General features: G+C 40.9%; 1 long non-coding RNA gene across 1 annotated transcript in view; it reads right to left on the reverse strand.

The window, feature by feature from the left end:
- Positions 1–14953, reverse strand: part of LOC144381507 (uncharacterized) — a 253293-nt gene that overhangs the window by 58104 nt on the left and 180236 nt on the right. The window contains exon 5 of the long non-coding RNA XR_013446769.1: positions 11318–11423. This is a non-coding gene — a long non-coding RNA (uncharacterized LOC144381507). The remainder of the gene's footprint in view (positions 1–11317; positions 11424–14953) is intronic.

Genomic DNA, 14953 nt, shown 5'->3' on the forward strand with positions numbered 1-14953 from the left:
TAAAATTAATTTCAGGATATATATGTTTAATTACATAGTCTCATGTTACATATCTGAATCAAATTGTGCATTGCCTCTTAATAGCTTGAAAAAGTTTGGAATTAATTTAAGCAATGAAGCTTGAGATCTTTTTAAGGAGGCTTTTCTCAGATCATAACTCAGTTCTCAAAGTTGAATCCTTTGTGGTTTTTTCCAATTTAGCCCCTCGGGTGGGGAAGTAAAGATACGACATTTATTGAATGCTTGTTTTGTACCAGGTGATGGACTATATGGTTTATACGTATCACCTTGTTTTAAAACCTAATAAAATTCCATGAGGTGACCGTAATTATTCCCATATTATACATGAACCAAAAAATCAAGTGTAAACTACTTGAGGTCACACCATGAGTAAGTGGTAGAACTGGGATTTGAATACAAAGCTCTATGCCTCCAAGGTAAAATCATTTTTTAGAATAGTACTTGCATATGAATAGGAAAAAAAGACTAGAAGGATAAAATGTATACCATTATGTCAGCCATGGTGGGATTAAAGTTAATTTTTAATTCTTCATTTCATCATTCTGTATTGTCTGAATTTCTGATAATGTATATGTATATGTATTTATTTAAATATCGTATAGGACTTGAAATGACCTTGAGAAGTTATGCAGGTTGAAACTGTTAACCGTTAAGGGCTCCACGGGCTATATTCGTATAGTGTCTCTTGACATGGGAGGTTTGAATCAGGTCGGCTTCTGAATGCCCAAGTGCTGAAGCTATGTCTGGGGATTGGATGATCGTGGGGTGATAGCGTGTTTTCCAGAGACCTCGAAGGTCAAACGTGGTCTGAAAGATAACCAATATAGGGCTCCCCTCCATGCTGGAAAGATTCTCATGTGTGAACCTTGGATGGCTTGATTATTACTAGGTCATGTAAGCAAGAACTACCCCTGCCTACTTACCACTACCCCTTTAAGAAAAATTTCTCTAATAGCTATTGAGAATCATGAAATCATTTCACTCACTCCTCTAATAAAAGTACGGGCTTACTGTTTATTTACCAAATAGCCCTTTACTGTATATGTATCCTTGTAACAGTATGGATCAAGATTCAAGTGATTATCTGCTACCACCACCCCTTACATGTATCATTCCCTTTCATATTTCTGAAGCTACTTTTCTATATGAAGCTATTGGGATAGAAAGTCAGCTAGTTGGGTATAATAATGCTGTGGTGTGCCACCCAGATTCCTCCTTTTGGACCAACGTCCAAAAAAGGTCAAGGTCATTCCCCCCCCAGCTTCCAGAAGTGTCATTTGCTGGCAGCTCATGGTTGAGACCCTCCTCAGAAATTGCCCTTGACCAAAGGAAGCCGCCTTGCTCAAGCTTAGCTGCTTCCTCAGGGGTAGACCACATCTAATGCCTAGACTATTAGTGGGTACAAAGCCCAGCACCCTTGCTCCAATTTGGGGGCATCTCTGAAAGGCCATCACAGTTCCAGACCTCCCTGTAAAATCATCCGAGACTCCTATTACAACCTTATCACAATGTAACTTGCCCTTCCGTCCAATCCTTTATAGGCATCTCTCCTAAGAGCACTCACCAGTGAGCCCTCTCTATGTGATGTGTTGTCTGAGTCTCTTTCCCCAGGAACAGGATCTAAGACTCACCTCCATTTCCTATGCCCTCCATACCACCATTCTCCCCCAGGTGAGCTCTAGGAAGAGTAGCATCCGTTGTGAATATCACAATACCTATACCAGGCCGATCCCTTCTTCCTAGAGGAACTGAGGCAGGAGTTAATCACACAGACTCACACAGCAAGTTTGCTCAGAAAGAGCCTCTACACCCTGTTCTCTAAGCCCCGGGGTCAAGAGTTGTACTGCTGGTTAGCTTCTCACTGCAAACAGTCTCTGTGGGGTGCTAATAAAGTGAGTACTGGTATCAAAGCAAACTCCGAGACTGTCTGCCTTCCTGGACTTCAGAGGCCATGGGTGCAGTGGCAGGTCAGAGCTGAGAGTTTTCTGTAGCAGCAGCCAACTGCAGTAGAGCGGTAAAACAAAGGTCTCTAGTCTAGGGTGGAACAAGGACCCCACTTCATAGGTGACCTTCTGGGATCCAACACCTGTCTCTTGGGCTGGGCTTCACCATTAATCACATACAAGGAACCATGGTATTGGAATAGACCCTGCCTTCTCTGGGTTTGGTGACTGGGTAACTTGGCATCCCCTTTTGGATTTGCAAACATATCATAAAGGCCACAAAAGCCAGCAAAGTTAGAAAGATAAGATGGCTTCAGAGGACATCACAAAGAAATGTTATGTCTTTGGAACAACTCTTTTTATGAAAAACATACTGGAACAGATTGCAGCCGGACAACCTGGTCAATAAAGACTTCAGGATGTAATTGCTCACATAGGGGAACATTTTCTTTAACATCAGTGAGCTATTTTCCCCAGTACTGCAATGATTGTTACACATTTGTAGACTCCCCCAGAGCTCTCTCTAGATGGGATCTGCTAACGACCATCCACACTAAGGCAAACGATTAATTGACTCTAGGAGAAAAGTCTTTAAAAATCATTGAAAATGGTGGGTCCCTGGGGCGCCTGGGTGGCTCAGTCGTTAAGCGTCTGCCTTCGGCTCAGGTCATGGTCCCAGGGTCCTGGGATCGAGCCCCGCATCGGGCTCTCTGCTCCGCGGGAAGCCTGCTTCTCCCTCTCCCACTCCCCCTGCTTGTGTTTCCTCTCTCACTGTGTCTCTCTCTCTCTGTCAAATAAATAAATAAAATCTTTAAAAAAAAAAAAAAAAGAAAATGGTGGGTCCCTATCCTGCTAAACTTGTTTCTCTACTTCTCAGATATAATTTCCTCACTTCAGCATTCAAAGAGAATTTATAGTATGAAATAATTTCATTCAACTGGTAAATTAATTTAGTTTCACGGAGATAACCTTTGTAGAGAATTCCTCTGGTTAGGCAGGATCAAGTGCTGCTTGAAATCAGACCATCAAAATAATTTTTTAATGATCTAAATAGCCAACCGGTAACCCTTGCTATTAGCATTGTTTTTGTCAAAACTGAAACAAAGCTATAAAACTTTTTAGGCTGCCCTCTTGCTTTGACTACTAGGAAACTCAGAGCCAAATTCAATGTTTAATGTCAATAACAATTCTTAGCTTAGATTTTCTGATACAATCCCTCTTCTTTTCCCACCCCAACTTCATTCTACCTCCCCAATACACAACTACATAATTTTTTAAAAATATTTTTGAAAGTTTATCCTGGTAAAAAACAGAAGACCAAGAAACATTCTTGAAACTGTAACTATTTCTGGCTTGTTGGCCCAATATTTTAAACTGATATAGGGGAGGCAGGTAAATCATAAACAATTAACAAGTGGGCAGCAAGGAGAAGATGTCCAAGTTCAACATCTTTCCAAAGGCCAAAATTTGATATGAGCGGCTAAATATGGATTATCTATCCATATTCATATATATTCCCACCATGGGAGGGAAAACAGTCTCTTCAATATGGAATTCATTTTCCAAAACTGAATAGGTCTGCGTCTCAAACAGTTCCATTGAACAAACTGTGCCTTAAATCTTCTTTGAACTGCTGAGCCTAAATCAGATTTAGATATAAAAGGTTTCATTTTACATAACCAATATTTAAAGCTTCTATTGAGTCCTCAAAATGATTTGTTGCAATGCATGTGTTTTTGGTGTGAGTCCAACTTCTTAACTTGTCTAAGTTTTGGTGATAAAAGTTTACATTAACTTAGATAACATGCCAGCACTGAATGCTCTCAGGCTAGTTATCACTGTTCTCCATGTCTTCAGCATATTCAGATAAGATGAACTGAATCTTTATAAAAACTGACATTAATTGGCATGATTCCCTATGTCAATACCTCAATTAATTTTAAAATATCTTTTCATATTCCGTGTGTGTTGGAATCTGAGATAATGGAGTGTATATGTCAAGATAGCACGGGCTCTGATGTAATAAAAATATAACCCTAGAGTCTCAGTTACTTAGCACAATAAAGGCTTATTTCTTATTCATGCTAAGTCCCAATGTGAGTCAGCTAACTCTTCAGACTAGCTGTTCTCCATGCTCTGACAGAAATGCAAGCTATTTGTACCTTCTAGCTCCATCATCTCAATGCAAACTCTTCTTTGTATCATGGCAGGAGAAAAGAAAGTCAGAAAGTTGCACATGGACTCCTGAATGCTTCAACCCAGGAGTGACTCTTGTTCATGGCCCATTGGGCACATGGGGGCACATGGATATGCAGTGAACAGCACATGCCTCTGATTCAGGGAATGTACAGCAAACTTTTCTTGCATCTGTTTCTGTGAAAATGTAGGCTCTAACAATGTCACTGTTTTTAAATAAGGTCTTGTGTATGGGACATGTTTGAGTGAATACATAACATCCATGTTTATAATTATACACATAAAAACAGAATATAACTTTGTTTCATCAAATAACTCCTCCTTTGTTTTTTATAAGTGATTCTTGTATGGATATTAAAATATTTTTTGATAAAGGCATTGTTTTATTGTTTGAGTGATAAGGGTCAAAGACATACCCTACGTAGGCAGGAAGTAGGGTTTCACTGAAATAAGAGGCTATTCATGGGGCCAGACATCAGAATCCTAACAATCTTCTGAAAAAAAAAGAAAAAAAGTAAATCTCTTTTCTTCAAAGGGAAACCAGGATTGAGAGGCATTGCTCAGAAAGGCAGTAGAGTGGTAATGTTCCTCTCAAAATTGGTGAGACTATCAGGACACCATCTGCTGTGTGTTGGGAGGAAGCATGACAATAAGCAGACTGAGGCCTGGGGGGTAAGGTTCCTAGGTAGGGGACTATTAGTGCATACTGACCTTTTAGAATAAGAACATAAGAGTGAGTGAGAAGATTGGCCTAGGCCCTGGGACCTTGCTCACTACCTCAGCACTTGGAGAAGTCAGTCCCAGAATTCTTGGGGGAACCAAGGGCTTGGTTTATCCTTTGGACCAACTTTTAAAGAAAGGAAGTAGAAAATCTTGTTAATCTAGATGGAGATTGAGATGAAGGAAGTGAGAAGACCCCTGTGGAAGGCTACACTCAGAGACAAAGACAGGATTCAAGTTGTTGAGCACAGCTGTGATGTTTGACACCCCCAGGGGGGTGAGGGGAGGAAAGATGAGGCTGGGGAAATGGACAGTGGCTGAATCATAGATTCACTTCCAGAGTCAATGTAGAGTCACAGTGGGATTCATAATCATGACAACACATGATAAATTTTCATCTGTGAAGCATCAGCTGGGAAGCTGTTGCAGTCTAGAGACAATGATTTGGGGGAATTATGGTGGTGGTGAGGATAGAGCTCCAATATTTGGCAATGGGCTCTGTAGGACTTGGTATTGATGGTGGGGTGGGAGAGTTACAAGTGAATCATGATGACTTCCAGGTTGCAGGCCTAAGAGACTGGGTAATGATGGGGTCATAGCTGCTGAGAGAGAGCAGAGCTGGCTGAATGTGGAGAAGGTAATGCGATGGGTCTGTGCGTGGTGAATTGGAGCTATTTGGGGCACACAACAAACAGATAGATACTCAATAATTATTCTTTGAGTATGTGAATTCCTTATTCCTTCAGAAAGAAAAGTAATGACTATTTCCCAATATCTGGACTCTACCCAGAAAGAATGCTGAGATAATTTGATTAGTGTCATGTACCTATTAGAAATTAAGATAATAAAGACTCAATTTTTATTCAAGTTGTCCTCCACTAAGAGTTGGAGGCTGTCTTTTTTCCTCAGATCTTGCTGCAGTGTTCTGCCCATTGGGTTGGACCTCCTGGTTCTGACTGCTTCACTCATAGCTGAGTTCCCCAGATCTTCTGAACTCTGTACCTCTACCAGCATGAACAAGCTGGAGTTAGCCCCTACAACACCCGCCCAGGGAGCAGGTCTCTTACCTGCCCTCAGCCAACCTCTCATCTGTCCCACTCAAGATCTTGCAGCCCTGACACTCATCTGACTGGCTTCCCACAACAATGATGCAGACACTGACTCTGGTTGTTCATAGTCAATCACCGTGTGGTTGCTGATCTCTCTTACTAAAGTAATGTTCATCAACCACATTAGGACTATCAAAATATATTATTGTTCTCCTCCCCCAAATTTCAATGAGTCACCTTATCCTTGCTTGATACATGAAAAGTACTGAATCAATGTTTGCTGAATGAATGAATGGGAGATAAAAAAAATTAAATGGGAGGCCATTAGAAAAATAAACCTCTTACCGCTCTGTCGATACACCTCATGCTCACACACATGTGATTTTCAATAGCTCCCACGCCAGGAATATATACACCTTATCACAGATTTAGTGGTGAAGACAATTTTCACTAATAACTAACTGGAAATTGCCAAACTCATTCATATATGGAGCCTGAGGTCTACATGCATGTGTCAGGAGAGGAGCAGGCAGGTCAACAGCCTTCATGACACAACTTCCCCAAAGTGTGGTAGAGCATCTTCTTTTTGCAGCAAAAAAAGGGAGTAACACATTTTTAATTGGAACGATTCAGATTTACTCTTAATTTAATTCAGCTGCCCAGCAGCCATAATTAGATTTGCATCATGATGTATCTTCAATACTATCTATTTTCATAAATGCAAACTTTCCTGAACATGTTTCTGATGGATCCTGACATTTTAAAATATGTCCTATTGTCCTTTTCTGTGCAGTAGACCAAGTATAGAGTGTTCGCTCCTGTATCATTGTCACTGTGCTAACAGACCAGATGGCTACTTCATCACAGAATCAAGAATTAGAGGTAATTTAGGCTGTTCCTTGCTCTAGAATGGGAAAAGAGAAAGCATTGGCTGCACACGTGCCCCTGAAGAACAGCTCAAGCCAGCAGCCGTCACCTCGTCAGAGAGCAGGGGGCGCTACGGCGGGCCGCACTGCCTTCGCGAGAGACAGTCCATCCCATGGAGCCCGAAGCTCTCAGGTCACAGAGAAAATCGTCACAGCACGTGAGCTGATGCTCCATCCAGTAACCAAATCAAGCCTAGAGTGCCCTTTGTTAAGGAAAACAAGTTGCAATAAAACAGTTCTAAAATGGGACAGATTATATCTGAATCTTCTGCTGTTTCATATTCAAGGATTTCTCCCCTTCACGGGGGGGGGGGGGGGGGGGATACGCATGTTGGCTTAATATTCAGAGCAGTTGCTTTTGTGTCTGTGACCATTAAATGTTAGAAACGGAAGAGCTATTTATCCTCAGCCTGCTGAAGAGAACAGTGGAAATTTCTTTTTATTGGTCTATAAATAAGCAGAGTCTGAACACACCCTTTATTGGGAGAAGAGCCGCGGCAACTCATTACACATACCAACAGGCTCGTCAGGATTCCTTCTTTGATGTTGCCACAAGCATGCAGATGGAGACATAGACAAAAGATTGCCCTCTCCAACTACCGAACATATTTAATCTGAGGACCAAACTAATATTCCCTAGGAAAAAAAAAAAAAGCCTATAAAATCAAACATTTCTGGTTAACAGGTGTTATTGTTTAAGAAAACCTGGGTGAATCGGTGAAGTACCATTTAACACAAACTTGGGAGTGACAAATCCAATGGCCCTTGGTTCCTTTGTTCTATAGTCACATAGTATCAACAAAGAAATGTAGGGCTTTGGGGTTTTGTCTACATCGTATCAGAATCAACTGATTAATTCAGTTACCAAAAGACTCCCCTGAATATCAGTTAAGATGCCTATTTGATTATATAGACCAAAGATCTGGTTGTATTAATTTTTGTCTATGTCAATTATTTGTGGCTGGGAACATGCAGAAGAGCCATTGAAAATGTCTCAATTATATGGGTAATATAATACATCCCTTTTATTTGAATCTGTTCAATTTGTTCGTGTGTATTAACTTTTTCAGATTAGACATCCTGCAAAAACAGCTGCACTAGGGGAATTCAGTCGTGTAGGCAAAATGAAAGGTTATCAGTGTAAAAAGTGAGAGCAGAGCAAACAGAAAGCTTAACAAATTGGAAAGAACAACAGACAGCTAGCAAGAATCATGTCCCCCCCTTCCATGGAAGGAACTGTATGTGCCTGTTCTCTGTACATGATTTGAGGCTTATACGCATATTAATGATGATACCTCTCCCATCAATATCTTGGATTATTACCAGTGTCTGGGAGAAAGTTTATTGGCTGCTGCAGTTCATTGAGAATTAATTGATATGACACACTTACTCTACATGAACTTGGAAAAAAGTCTATCGAGTGAGTGATTTAACTCATTTTATGGTAATTATAAATTATGCCAGGAAACACTGTTACGGGTGGACTTGTTTCCAGCTCTGGGACTGCATCTGTGAGCGGTTTGTACTGCCCGCATTCTGGACACCCTGACTTTGATGGACGGGCCACCCCCTCAGCAGAGGCATCCATCGGGCACCCTCACCCGCACTTGCCCCGTGGCACGTTCTTAACCAAATCAGGAGGCAACAACGCGGCCCCCCTATCTTTATTTGTGATTTAACCGACATTCTGAAAGACAACCTCCAAATTGGATAATTGAAAATTTTTCCCTCACTCTCTGTATATTTTAAATAATCTAAGTGTTTCATAAAATCGGAAAGGAAGAGGGAGGGGAGAGCTGCTGCCAAATCAAACAGAAAATGAAAGATGACTTTAGAAAGAGAATGTAAGAATGACTGGCTACATGTGAAGAACTCTTTTATTTTCATTTCCTGCTCAGTACTGCTGATGAGCAGATCCCTCTGATTCTGCCTGTCGGGGAGCGGGAGCACACGGCTAGTGCCGTTATGAAAAGAAGCCCATCGGAAGGCGGTCGTTGTTATGCAGGAGCGGTAACTCACATAATGGGGGATGGCATTTCTTCCACCCGTGCTGCTCCGCTGGTTCTAATAGCAACCTGGAGCTCAATTTCCTCCTCAAGAACATCGCATTTCATGTGGAATGTCAATTATTAAAATGCAGTGTCCCGTGTCTTACTTCTCACTAGATGAATTCATTTGCAAAACTTGCTAATTTATGCAAATGATTCTTAACCTGTGACTGCCTGGAATCTACTTTACCCTTTCTGGCTTTTGGCACCTCGGAGTCTAGATGCAGGAAGGAAATCCATTAATGCAGAATTTGTTAGTTCTGTCATCATTGTATCGGTTATTGAGTTGTTAAAAAAAAAAAAACCACCCCCTCCCACCACCACCAGATAAAAATATGTTATTAAGTAGAAGCCAGACGGCAGCTGGAGCTGAAAAATCTAGAGATTAAATTAAAGATAAACCAGAATGAGAGGATCTGGTACCTGCATGTCCTGACAACCTGAGTGATGTTAGAAGCTAACATCTGAGGTCTACATGCATGTGTCAGGAGAGGAGCAGGCAGGTCAACAGCCTTCATGACACAACTTCCCCAAAGTGTGGTAGAGCATCTTCTTTTTGCAGCATCTGAGGTCTACTGTGTCCCTGTCCCTGTCACCTCTTTTCTGGGAGAAACTAACTGGTTAATAATCCAAGGACAGTCTATCAACTACCCACTAAGACAGATACAGATAGTAGTCAGATCGCAAATCTCTTCCCAAGAATGAAAACCAAACTGGCCTGGATTCTAGTAAATACAAAGCACAAAAGGAACTGTATACAATTTTTAATTTTTGGTCATGGTTACATATAAGACAAGTCTGGGAACAAGAGGTGTTTTTCAAAAGAAGGATTGCTGTGTGTGCGTGTGCTCAAATATGGGGGGTACAAGAGGGCTTGCCTGATATTTCTGGGTCTGAATGCGTGTTCCCACAGGCACGCCATACATCAGGTCCCGAGGGCTTCCTCCGAATGACTTGGGTTATACGTTCTCACATCAATGGCATCATATTTTAATTAATTTTAATCAACTCTTCTGAAAAGACCCTGCAATTTTCCCCTACTGGCCCTGACTGTTACACAGATCTTTTGATGAACAGTGTTATTTATAAAAGAGCTTTCTGTAAACCTCAGAGCTGCTTTTCCTTTTCCTTTTTTGAGGTCAGGGGAAGGATTCCGATTCCGGGCCTGGCTTCTGAATCCACAGGAAATGGATACATCACATCTTTTTGATCCAGTGTTCTTCATTCTGGCAAGTTTCCGAAGGCCATTAAGCAGTTGAACAACCTGGATTGGATTAGCCAGGGAGACTAAACCAGGGAAGCAGCTGGTCGCTGTGTGTGTGTGTGTGTGTGTGTGACAGAGACAGAGAGAGAGATGCACAACTGAGCTCTAGTCTAGACACCCACGCTGAGCCATTGCTTTAGACTCTATGCACAAGCAGCCCCTCCCGACTGCTACGTCCACCCTCCACTGTCCTTGTTTCTCTTTCTTGCCCTCCTTTTGACTTTTCTGAATCTGTGCTTCATCTACATGGTCACAAGCTGTCCCTGTAACCCGCTCTTCTGCCTGCTGGGTTGCTTTTTCCTTTTCCAAGTGTACCAATAGATGCCAAGTAGGTAGGGGGCATTTATTGTGCATACTGGAATGGATTCTTTCAACTCTACAGTAGGTTCCAATTAAAGAGAAAAAAAAAATACCCTGCCCTTGGTAAAATGGACTGTCACCGCTCTAAGGGACTTGTCCAAACTCCAGAAGAATAATATGAGAGTACATATTTAATCACTCACTTTGCTCCCCTTTCTTTCAGAACCATGTCTCTTTAAATCTACTGAAGAAGATATCCCTTCTGGCCCACAGGATGCCAAAAGGACTTGATGATTTATTTATGCAGCACTTGGCAGCCCATAGTCCAGATTGTGGCTGAGGCTGAATCTTGTGAGCCTTCCCCTAGTGAGTATATTTTAAAATTATATTAAAAATATATTTTTTTGAAAACCTCAATCATGGTTGGCCTAGCCTCGGGCGCTGAGAAAAACAGTGATGCGAGTTAAGGAATTAATATTGCTAAGGACCTAGCTAGAGAAATTTTTATTGTGAGAGATTAGAAAAGTGTTAAGTTTTCATTTGGGGAAGGAAAAATGGTATTTGGACCTATATGCTTTAGTGATAGCAAATGTGACCTTCACTATTTACAGCAATTCATCTGGTCATTCAACAATTTGTCGGGCTTCTCCTAGGTTCCAGGAAGTACCATAGGCCCAGGAGACCGTGGTAAAGAAGACATGCCCTGCCCCTTCTCTTCTGGAACAGACATACCAGAAGCGAGAGATGGATGATACACAGGTAAATAAACGCCGTAGGTAAACAGAAAGGTTTCAAATCACACCAATGATAATTCCCATGTAATAAAGAGGGACACTGAGCTGAGACTTACCTGAGTGCAGTGAGTTTCCATGTTCACCTCAGAGGATAGCTTCTCTAATGTCAAATCAGAAAATAGAGCAGAGCAATTTCCTGGACAGTTTCACCTCTGCAAATTCCTGGTCCAAAGAAAAAGATATTGTCAAACGCAAATGAAAGGGTTTAGACCAAGAGCAGGGTGTTGAAGAGACCAAGGTGGATCAGACAGGATCATTCTAGAAGTGGCTCTGTGGTTTGGCACTGTGGATTCAAACTTTATGTGATCAGTGATTAAGTGTTGTGAGGAGGCCCAAGTTTACAAGGTCTGAAATAAGGCCAGAGGGGCAGGGTTTTAATCAATGGGTAATAAAAAGTGGCACAGCAAGGATAAGAACCTAAAGTCCCAGCCAGTCTTTACTGAGAATTATTAACAGTAATACCTCATACTTGCATACCACTTTATGGCTTTTTAGAGTACAAGTCACACCTTTTATGTCTTCTGATTTCCACAACAATCCCATAAGGTGTTACAATCTTCACATTAGCTGAAGAAACTAAGTCACAGAAAAGTCAACTTAAAAATGGTGGCACTATTCTCTCTCCCATGGCCGGCCATTTCACTCATAAAAGCAGACACTTCACAATTTTAAAGGAAGCATTCTCTATGATTACGTTACACACTGCCGCTGTAGCTAATTGAAAATGAAAACTCTGGTAAAGTCCATTATTTTGTTCCTAGTCTTATCCATCTTTATGTGGATTTTTTAAACTGAAGTTATGTCTTCAAAGTGCAAAAACAACTACTTAAATAAGCAAATTGGCAGGGAAAATGCTCAAGTTGGTCCTATCTACCAAACAAGCTATTGGAAGCCATGGTTTGCCGTGGAGTCAAGTAGACTAGAAGTCACGTTCAAAGACTTAGTCTGTCTTTTATTGCTGACACAGAAGAGATAGATTTCACTTCACTTAAATTAATACTGAAAAGTGAAGGTCAAAGGCAAGCCTGGGATTGTGTCTAAATCTAGGCCAGAAGATATCAAGGCCCTTGTTGTTACTCTTAAAAACCATAGCCAAGAACAATCACAAAAGCTGAGACTCACATGTGAGCAATTACAACCTAGACCTTTGCTTAAGAACTGCTGGCCAAGGAATGAAAACTTATTAATTCAAATTCAACTTGCTGAAATCATATTAATATCTCTTTTTGGTAAACAAAGGTCTTTTCTCAAAACATAAAGTTTCAGGGAATTTATCACTTACAAAGGAATAGATGTAATTATTACCATGTAACATTAACTGAGTGTCAGAAGCGTTTTATTTAATTTATTGGGTACTAAAAATTATAAGGATATTGTATAGAACATGAAATTAGACACTTTCCTACTTACTGAGTGCCCAGACATAATTCAACAGATAGACACAACTCAACACTCTTAAGCTGCAGTAAATCTATCACCAGTAAACTTACTAGTGATCATCCTTAAAAAAATGGTTTTTATTTTGTGACTTCTCCCCAGTTTAGTCCTCAGTGGCCGGGCCTGTTAAATAAGATTGCTTTAAGAGAGAATTATGTGTATGTTAGTGTGCATTTCATTGAAGGTACTCAAGCATAAATTTGAGTTAGGATTATGTAATTTTGTTGTCAAAAAGTATTAAAGGGGAGCAGGCTTGATCTAAGAGGTGTCCCTTTCTAATTGTCTTGTACACAACTTCATGCTATATTGAGCTGATGATTAGGGAAAACTGGGGTACGGTCAGACCTCATATTCTTAAGAATGTGGAAGAAGCTTCCTGCTATATTTCAGTCAGGACTCATGGTGCTCTGAAGCAATCTTGGATAGGCAGATTCGTCTACAGGAGAGCTCCTCAATTGGTTGAACGTCTGGATCTCCTAGGACTTTATAAAAGATGTTCTCATACATGGCCAGTATCCTTTGGTTCTTTTTCCACCCTTCAGATACTATACTGAATCAGTCTCATTCCTCTTCTACGTAATGGGTGGCTTCTTTGGTTACTGGAGAAGTTTCTATGTCAAAGCTCCAGTGGGGCTGGGAGTCTGAAGCAGGTGATACCATAGTATTGATAGAAAGGTCTAGCTTGGGAATCAGGTAGAAATGGATCTGAATCTCAGCCTTATCACCTTCTGTGTGAATTTGGGCAGGTATTTTATTTATGAAAGAAGATAAAATAAATTTTATTTATATCATTAATCTTTGAGCTTCAGTTTCCTTATTTGGAAAATGGGAATGATCATACCCACTTGATAGGATGTTGTAAGGATTCAATGAGAAAAAAGCCCAGCATGAAGTCATAGCTAGTAAGTGCTCAAAACTGCAAGCTCCCTCACCTCTCAACTCTTAAGGATCTTGCCTTATAAATAAATATACCTCGATCTCATACATCAGTTCAGGTCACAGACACATAATGTGAATTTTTGCGGCATATTTCATCTGAAACTCCCAAGTGCTTCCCTGGTATAGCCAGGTCCTGTTCTAATGTCATCCTTAGATTTCTTGTTCTACAAGCACTATAGAAATGAAAATGTGTAGAACAGTATTAACTTCCCTCAAACAGGGTTTAAGTTGAACTCACTCACCTTATCATATAGCCTACGGCACAACAGGAAAAGGAACCACCCTGTACTACCCTCTAAGGTGATATTAAATTCCATTTGGCAGGTAGGACTGAGGATCTCTGTCATGCCAAAGTCACAGTTCAAAATGTTAAAAAAAAAAAAAAAATTGGACTAACAATTGCTGAGTTCTGTGGCTAATACCTAGGAAGGTAATCAAGTCGATTTAATTAATTCATTATTTTCCCATCAAAGACAGCCTTGTCACTTTCACCAGGGCAAGGATTTGGTCCCTTTTAATTAACATGACTTCTTGGAGGCAAGATGCTGGATAGACTCTGTGATTCCTATAGCACAGTCTATTTTCCTAACAGCTATCTAGACAGGATCAGTGTTGTGACTTCAAGAGTTATACAATGGAATAGGGGGGGAGTTATAGGTAATCCCTTCTTCTGAACTAGCTCGAAATAAAAATTAAATGGGCCTTGAGCGTTTGTGAATTGCAGCGTTTCATTGGGGCCATGGAACACTAAGTGAGGCTCAGAAACAGGGTGTTAATTCAGGCCTAATCATTTAATTCCACTCTGTTATGTGCCATATTTATCGCCCTCCTGGATCTGTTTTCTATGGCCTGATAAAGAGACAGTGATGCTCTGAAGCTCAATCAGGGACCGTTTTATTTATATCGTTAGTTAGTCCAATAAAAGCACTGGCTTCAGATTCCTGCTGTTATTTTCTGTTTTGTAGCCCTGCCATTAACTAAGAAAATGCCATGGGGATTGTATCTCCTGGGCCGCGGTTGCTTTGCAGTGGAAGGGGGGTTTTCAGGGAGAGGGGATGGTCAGGACCAGGCTGACTGTAGAGAAGCCGGGTTTGGTATGACCAGATGCAAACTGGACGGGGAGTCAGCTCAGGGCTCAGCAGCAAACGTGAACCTTCCTTTGTTAAGGGTGTTGGCATTGTGAAAACTTGGTCAGCATTCTTCAGGGTGAACTTAGACCCTTTTAAACGGTGATTTTGTTTGTGAACCAGACAGGTCTTCAATTTTTTTTTAAATCAAAAACTTGCTGCAGCTCTCTCCAAAGTGAAAATGGTTCA

Source organism: Halichoerus grypus, chromosome 4, assembly GCF_964656455.1.
Source record: "Halichoerus grypus chromosome 4, mHalGry1.hap1.1, whole genome shotgun sequence".
Lineage (NCBI taxonomy): Eukaryota > Metazoa > Chordata > Mammalia > Carnivora > Phocidae > Halichoerus > Halichoerus grypus.